The 8,350-nt window shown below is 39.0% G+C and overlaps 1 pseudogene; it reads left to right on the top strand.

The window, feature by feature from the left end:
• Positions 1–601: 601 nt before the first annotated feature.
• On the top strand, positions 602–720 carry LOC128250576 (5S ribosomal RNA; annotated as a pseudogene).
• Positions 721–8,350: the final 7,630 nt, after the last annotated feature.

Genomic DNA, 8,350 nt, shown 5'->3' with positions numbered 1-8,350 from the left:
TCTCATATGTTAAATTTCAAATTACGACAAACGTAAAGAAATAAACGAAGTTTGCTTTTAGAAGCATTGAGATGTCTTTTTAGAAAGTTAAAGAAGTGATTTTAAATTCTCAATCGCAGAATAATGCTAATAATATAGCCTGAACAGGATAAACTATCCCTATTTTGCAGAGAAAAGTGTAGGTGGCTAGCTGTGGACTCGAACTCACATCACCGTGACTACATGTCACGAAGCTTTGACCGATTAAGCTAAGCTACCCACTACAAATTCCTCTGCAAATTAAGATATATAAATCTCGCTTTATGAGACGCTCTCATATGTTAAATTTCAAATTATGGCAAACGTAAATAACAGCTAGCCACCTACACTTTTCTCTGCAAAATAGGGGTAGTTTATCCTGTTTAGGCTATATTATTAGCATTATTCTGCGATTGAGAATTTAAAATCCCTTCTTAAACTTTTTAAATTCATGACATATTTGACTGTTGTCAAAATTATAGTTTTATGTTCTTATTTTGCAAAAGTTAAGAAATGGTGGCTAGTGTAAATTTTGTAAATATAGTTTTTCACTGAATATTGACTATAGAAAATAGTCGAATATTGGGGTGGCCATATCATATTGAAAACACTGGTTTTCATCTGATCACTGAAGTTAAGCAACATTAAGTCAAGTGAGTACTTAGATGGGTGACCATCTGGGAAACCTAGGCGCTGTAAGCATCTCACACTTTTGTGAAGGTGCATGGCTCAGTGGTTAGAGCATCAGGCTTACAACTATGAGGTAATGAGTTCAATTCCTGGACTGGACTGTGTGTTGTGTTCTTGAGCAAGACACTTTATTTCATGTTGTTCTAGTTGACTCAGTTATAGAAATGAGTTGTGACGTCACTAGTGTCAAGTTGTATTGGATTTTTGTCTTTCCTTTGAATAACATCGGTGGTGTGGAGAGGGGAGGCTGATATGCATGGGCGACTGCTGGCCTTCCATAAACAACCTTGCCTGGACTTGTGCAATCTCATGGTCATTCATGACTGAAGGGGGTCGTTACCCTTTAAATGCATGACAGAAAAAAATGGGTGTTAGCACACGTGGGAATCAAACCCACACTTATTGCATGAAAATGAGAGATGTGGGTTCAATTCCAGAGATGTATGGTTGATTGTCATGGTCATATAAGCAGGGTCATTCATGTCAAATATTCTGCAAGAACATGTCTGGCCAGGCCATGGAGCAATATTACCTGCTTGCTTACTGGTGACATGAACATGAGATTGTAGAAAATTTGTCTCAATGAACTCTGTCTAACCCACGTAAGCATGAAAAAATAGACTTTAAAGACGATGATGATATATATCTTTCATCTTTTACTTGTTTCAGTTATTGGACTGTGGCCATGCTGGGGATTGAACCTGAGACCTTTCATATCCAAAGAAAACATACATTCAGACACACACACACATACATAGACAATCCAAATTGAGGGAGTGGAACGGGTAAAATGCAGGCTACATATGTTTCTTTGCTAGTTGCTCATCTGATGTAATAATTACTGAATGAGGGGTACTCAACTAAGCTATTCATCAGGCTGAGGATATCTTAATAAAATGAAGGTTACATTGCTTCTTGGAATTTCCAAGTTAACTCACTGCAGACGTGAGTTGAAAAAAGGTATTCTCAGCCTGATGACTAGTTAAGTTCAGGATCAGCTAGCTAAGAAACATATGTAGCCTGCATTTTACCTGTTCCACTACCTCAATTCAGATTTTTAAATTCGACGACTGGCACCCATGCCAACGTCTTCTCCTTCATTGGACACAAAACTCGGCTTGCGAAGACCTGTTGGGGCAAGCGAAACCAAAATTGTGATGGCATCTGTGCCCAGCGTCGTCTTCCTGGCACTTGTGCCGGTGGCACGTGTAGAGACATTCGAGCGAGATCATTGCCAGAGTTGCTGGACTGGCTCCTGTGCAGGTGGCACATAAATTACACCATTTTGAGCATGGCCATTGCCAGTACCGCCTGACTGGCCTTCGTGCCGGTGGCATGTAAAAACACTCACTACACTCTCGGAGTGGTTGGCGTTAGGAAGGGCTTCCAGCTGTAGAAACTCTGCCAGATCAGATTGGAGCCTGGTGTTGCCATCTGGTTTCACCAGTCCTCAGTCAAATCGTCCAACCCATGCCAGCATGGAAAGCAGATGTTAAACGATGATGATGATTTGTATCAGTACATGTTGCTAACCCTGAGCTATACAGAACCTTTAATTCTATCGAATTTCCTTGTGACTTCATTATGGGAGAAAGTGTGTAGTCTTTCATGCCAATAAATTGATATTATTTCTGATCATACACTGATCTCTATACCTGTCATAGACCGCTTGAAGCTTAAAAACTTCTTAGAGCCATGGATGATAGCCTTCTGTATAAATATATATATATGTATGTATGTATGTGGTAAGAAGTTTGCTTCCCAACCACATGATTCCTGGTACAGTCCCACTGCATATCACCTTGGGCAAATAACCAAAGCTTTTTCAGTGGATTTGTTAGATGGAAACTAAAAGAAGCCTCACATAGATAGATATCTATAAGGGTGTGTCTTTGTGTCTGTGTTTGTCTCCCACCACCGCTTGGTGTTGGTGTGTTTATATATATATATATATTCATACACACACATACACACACACACACACACACATATATATACAGATAGATAGATAGATAGATAGATATAAGTGTGTCTGTGTGTCTCCCACCACCACTTGGTGTTGGTGTGTTATATATATTCATACACATACATACATATATGCACACACACATACCAAGACACCCACACAGATATATACATATACACATCATTCAGTTTAATACTACTACCTGGTCTATGAATGCTTTCATGGAGTATACTCAATGTCATGAGCATTTAGGTCAGGTCTCCTGTTCAAGCATAAATTCTTCCTGGCTTCCTATGAGTCCCTTTATTCCAGCCCAACCCAACATGAGACCCTAGAAAAACCAGTCACAAGCACTGCTCTTCTTCCTCTGACATCTGTTATGGAAAACTTCTAAAATGAACCAGACCATTTAGTTTCCTGAATACAGTCATAAATGCATAAATATTTGAAATCTGTTTAAGAACTGGGATATAGCAAGGAGTGGTTTTATATCTGTTGACCTAGTTTTATCAAATTACAGCTTTGTTAGCTTCAATGACAGTCAGCCGAGCAAATATTTGAGCAAAGTATTTTTTTTTTATCTCTTAGTTGTTGATATTGACCCTCATATCAGAACAGGCCCTGTAATCCAGTGCTTAAAAAGAGTAGGGTTCAACCTGCTTATCATTCCCACCATTTTTTGCACTCTGAACTGGTTTCATGTAAACCAATTTTTCCACACACCACACACCATAACAAAACCCAATAAAGGGGATTATAAATATAATTTAATAATTACATATAAAACACAGGCAAAGAAGCTTTCTTCCCAACCACATGGTTCTGGGTTCAGTCTCACTATATAGTAGTTTGGGCAACTGTCTTCTACTATAGTCTTGGGCCGACCAAAGCTTTGTGACTGGATTTAGTAGACAGAAACATGTGTGTCTGTGTTTGTCCCCCTCACTGCTTGACAACTGGTGTTGAATTGCTTATGTCCCTGTAACTTAGCAGTTTGGCTAAAGAGACTAATAGCACCAGGCTTGAAAAAAAGTACTAGGGTTGATTCAGTTGACTAAATTTCTTTAAGGCAGTGCTCCAGCATGGACGCAGTCTAATGACTGAAACACGTAAAAAAAGAATAAAAGAAAGAATACATCTATAGTGCAAAAACACCTTACAGACTGAAAGCCAATAAAATAAAAATATTTAGAAATTTATTCTTTCTCTGTGACTTAGCAGCATATGGTGGAGGCGCAATGGCTCAATGGTTAGGGCAGCGGACTCGTGTTCATAGGATCGCGGTTTCTGTTTCTGTTGTGCCTGTAATTCAAAGGGTCAGCCTTGTCACACACTGCGTCACGCTGAATATCCCCGAGAACTACGTTAAGGGTACACATGTCTGTGTAGTGCTAAGCTACTTGCACGTTAATTTCACGAGCAGGCTGTTCCGTTGATCAGATTAACTGGAATCCTTGGCATCGTAAGCGACGGAGTGCCAACAACAGGGATCTGGTAGAGATAATGTTCAATGTATTCTCATTATAACAGGAATATGGCATGACAGGGTAGGGTCAAATCTAGGGGTTTATCACTAAGACTGCACCCAAAGTTGGAATTTCCAGTCAATTAAACTGTTTATTTTCTAATCTTACATTAATTTTTCAGTCATTATCACAGAACATGAGTCAATTAAGAGCGAGTGACACACAAACCTACAGGAAATAACTAACATTGTTTCTGATAGTTGTACTCTTCTTTAGTATTCAGATTACTCTGTCAAATGAAATTCTTTTTTATTCAAATTGTTTTGAACTAATCATGCTTTATCTTATAGCTTTGCGGGTTTTGAAGATATGGTTTTGTTTTTTTTTCCCCTCTAGTTTCAGCTCAGAGCTGCGGCCATGCTGATGCACCGCTGTTAAAACCATGAGCAACCTTAATCGATTTTCGAACCTTACTGGGTTCCCATCAAAGGCGTCAGAATGTTAGTGTAAGTTATGTGTGAGAGGTTAGATGTAGTCAGTTTGAATGTAAAACATGTAGAATACTTGAGCTGAATTTGGTAGGTTTAAATGCTAAAGGGTAAACTAAATTTATTGTTGAATGATCATATTTACAGACGAGTCTTACACAAATAAAACTTTTACATGTATAAAATATTAGACTGACTCATGGATTGGCTTTAGTCCTACAGTGTGCACAATGGGCAAGTGGCTTCTACTGTAACTCCAGGACAACGAAAGCCTTGTGAGTGGATTTGGTAGATGGAAACTGAAAGTAGCCTGTCATAAATATATAATTATATATGGCAGGCTTCTATTCATATACATATATATCTGCAATATATACTTATACATATATATAGATATATACATATATATCATCATCATCATCAGCGTTTAATGTCTGTTTTCCATGCTGGCATGGGTTGGATGGTTCGACTGGGGTCTGGGAAGCCAAGAAGCCACACCAGACACCAATCTGATCTGGCAGTGTTTCTACAGCTGGATGCCCTTCCTAATGTCAACCTCTCTGAGAGTGTAGTGGGTGCTTTTTATGTGCCACCGGCACAGGAGCCAGAGGGGGCTAGCATCGACCACGTTTGGATGGTGCTTTTTGTGTGCCACCAGCACGGGAGCCAGTCAAGGTGGCACTAGCATTGACCATGTTCGGATTGTACTTTTTACATGCCATTGGCACAGGAGCCAGTCAGGTGAGGAGGCTGGAACCGACTACATTCAGATGGTCCTTTTTACATACCACCAGCATGAGGAGCTAGTCAGGCGGCGCTGGCATCAGCTACAACTACAATTTCCATTTGATTGTGGTTTGATTTGATCTTGATGTAGTTGACTCAATAGGTTTCCTCAAGCATGGCATGTCGCCCTACGATCCAAAGGTACTTTTTTGAGTGGGCTGGTTATGCAACACTGGTGTAAGCAACAGCTGTGATCTCACTTTATTTGACGGGTCATCTCAGTCACAGCATATCTCCAGAGGTCTCAGTCTTTTCTCATTGCATCGTTCGAAGGTCATGCTTCACCACCTCATCGCATGTCTTCCTGGGTCTCCCTCTACTATGGGTTCCTTCCACTGTTTGGGAGTTGTCAAACAGTGAAGGGACAACACAAAGACACATACATATCTATCTACCTACCTATCTATCTATCTATCTCTCTATCTATTTATCTATCTATCTATTTATCTATCTATCTATCATGCACACACACACACATTTTTCTATATCCTAGCAAGTACAAAAACTCTTCATCCACACACACACACACACACGCAAACACATACACTCACACACATCACTTTGCCTCTCCACAACATATCCATCCACCACTATATCTTCCTACTGCTACTAACCTATTGTCTTCACTCCCTCACATAAACACAAACAAAAATGCACACAGATATTACCACACACATTCACTGGCAATTTTTGCATTTTCCTGCCTTCAAAAACTTTCTCTATCTCTCACCACTTGCAGTCAGATATTTTTCGCTCATGTAATGACACACATGCTTCTCTCAGACAATCCTTTTCCTTCTCCTTGGACTTTTTCCTCTTTCCGATAAAGAGTCATGCTCAAAACATCTTGCCTCACTCTTTTTTCCATCTAAAACTTTCTCAATCTACTGCTACATTCAATGTGTACATCCTTTTGTGTCTTGTTGTTTTTTCCGTATGTATATGTATCATCATCATCATCATCAGTTAGTCACCAGCACAAGTGTTTTTACATGCCACCATAACAGGTGCCTGTTACATTCCACAACTACGATTTCAATTGGCTTTATGAAGTCTTCTGAAGCACAGTAAATCACCAAAGGTCAGGATCATTTGTCATTGCCTCTGTGAAACCCCCACATTTGAAGATCATGCTTCACCACCTCATCCCATGTCTTCCTGGGTCTACCTCTTCCACAAGTTCTCTCTACAGTTAGAGATTGGCGCTTCTTTATACAACTATGCTTGTGCTTATATGCGTGTATAAGTATTTTATTCATCAAAGTAATACCATTACAATCAACACATTTTTGTCAATGAGTTACAAGTTTGTTTATTCTGGTAACATAAAAATCTGGAGTTCTGAAGCTGATGAACTCTTTGAATGGACTTTCAGCATCAGTTTGAATTTTGAACCCCTTTTCTCACAGGAAACCATCAAGGTGCTTGAAAAAGTGGTAGTCAGTAGGAGAAAGGTCAGGGGAATAAGCTGGGTGAGGAAGAACTTTGTAGCCAAGTTCCCTCAATTTCTGGAGTGTCATTAGTGAAACGTATGGTCAAGTAGTCATGTAGAATGATTGGCCCTCTTCGGTTGACCAGTCTGGGATGGAGAAGTTGTGATTTTTCGTTCATTTTGACAATTTCATGGCTATATGTTTCAGGAGTAATGGTTCTTCTGGGTTTTAAGAAGTTATAGTGGATGAGTCCAGCAGTACACCACCGAACAGTCACCATAACCTTCTTTTTGAAGAGCTCGGGTTTAGGCAGAGTTTTCGGTGCTACATTTTGGTCCATCCACTATGAGGAATGTTTTTTATTATTGTACAGAATCCACTTTTCATTGCAAGTTACAATATGGTCAAGAAATGGATCGGTCTGGTTACAGAGAAGAAGTGATGAGCAAATTTCATATTTACGCATTTTCTGATTTTCATTCAAATCAAGTTTTTTGATTTTCCGTTCACATGCCAATGGTTGCAGGTAGTTTTCTGGCTCACTTGAAGTTCTTTTGCCAGTTCTCGAGCGGTTTTATGTGGATCTTTCTCAATGATGGTCTTTAATTGACCGTCATCGATGACAGATGGGCATTCACTATGTTCATGATCTTCAAGACAGGTCTCCACTATGAAATCGTTTAAACCATTTTCGAGCTGACCACTCACTGGTCACCTCCCCGCCAAACATTCCATTGATATCGTGAACAGTTTCAGCTGCTTCACATCCTTTTTTGTAGTTGAACAGCAAAATTGCTCGAATATCGCACTTTGACAGTTCCATTTCAGATGATTGTAACAACGGTGGAAAGAATATTAATTTTAGTTTATTGATGCATTTGGGCAAGTCTATGTCTGTAATATCAGACAATAGAAAAAAAAAAAAAAAAAAGAAATGGAATATTTAGAAAAAATTCAAAACTTTACAAAACTTAGGTACAAATTCTTCATGGTTCAAAACGTTGCTTGGTTTTTATTCAACCTGACATTAGGCTTAATTGAAACAGCTGTAAGGGACTATGATTTATTTTTGCAAATAATAAATTTTTATCAAATGTTATATCTCCATTTTCTTACTTTCTTTTATAAATAGATATATGTGTATATAGACACACACATACTCACACACACATATACATATACTCTTACTCTTTTACTCGTTTACTTGTTTCAGTCATTTGACTGTGGCCATGCTGGAGCACCGCCTTTAGTCGAGCAAATCGACCCCAGGACTTATTCTTTGTAAGCTTAGTACTTATTCTATCGGTCTCTTTTGCTGAACAGCTAAGTTACGGGGACGTAAACACAGACACAAACATATATATATATATATATATATATATATACATATATACGACAGGCTTCTTTGAGTCAACTGCTACAAAGGTAAAAGTGACGCCTTAGATACAAATAATTAGAGGTATCAAGTTGTTAGATCAGGTAATGAAAGTCACGGAGAGGGTC

This window comes from Octopus bimaculoides, chromosome 22 (assembly GCF_001194135.2).
Source record: "Octopus bimaculoides isolate UCB-OBI-ISO-001 chromosome 22, ASM119413v2, whole genome shotgun sequence".
NCBI classification, from domain to species: domain Eukaryota; kingdom Metazoa; phylum Mollusca; class Cephalopoda; order Octopoda; family Octopodidae; genus Octopus; species Octopus bimaculoides.
This window is presented reverse-complemented; position numbering and strand designations above follow the sequence as displayed.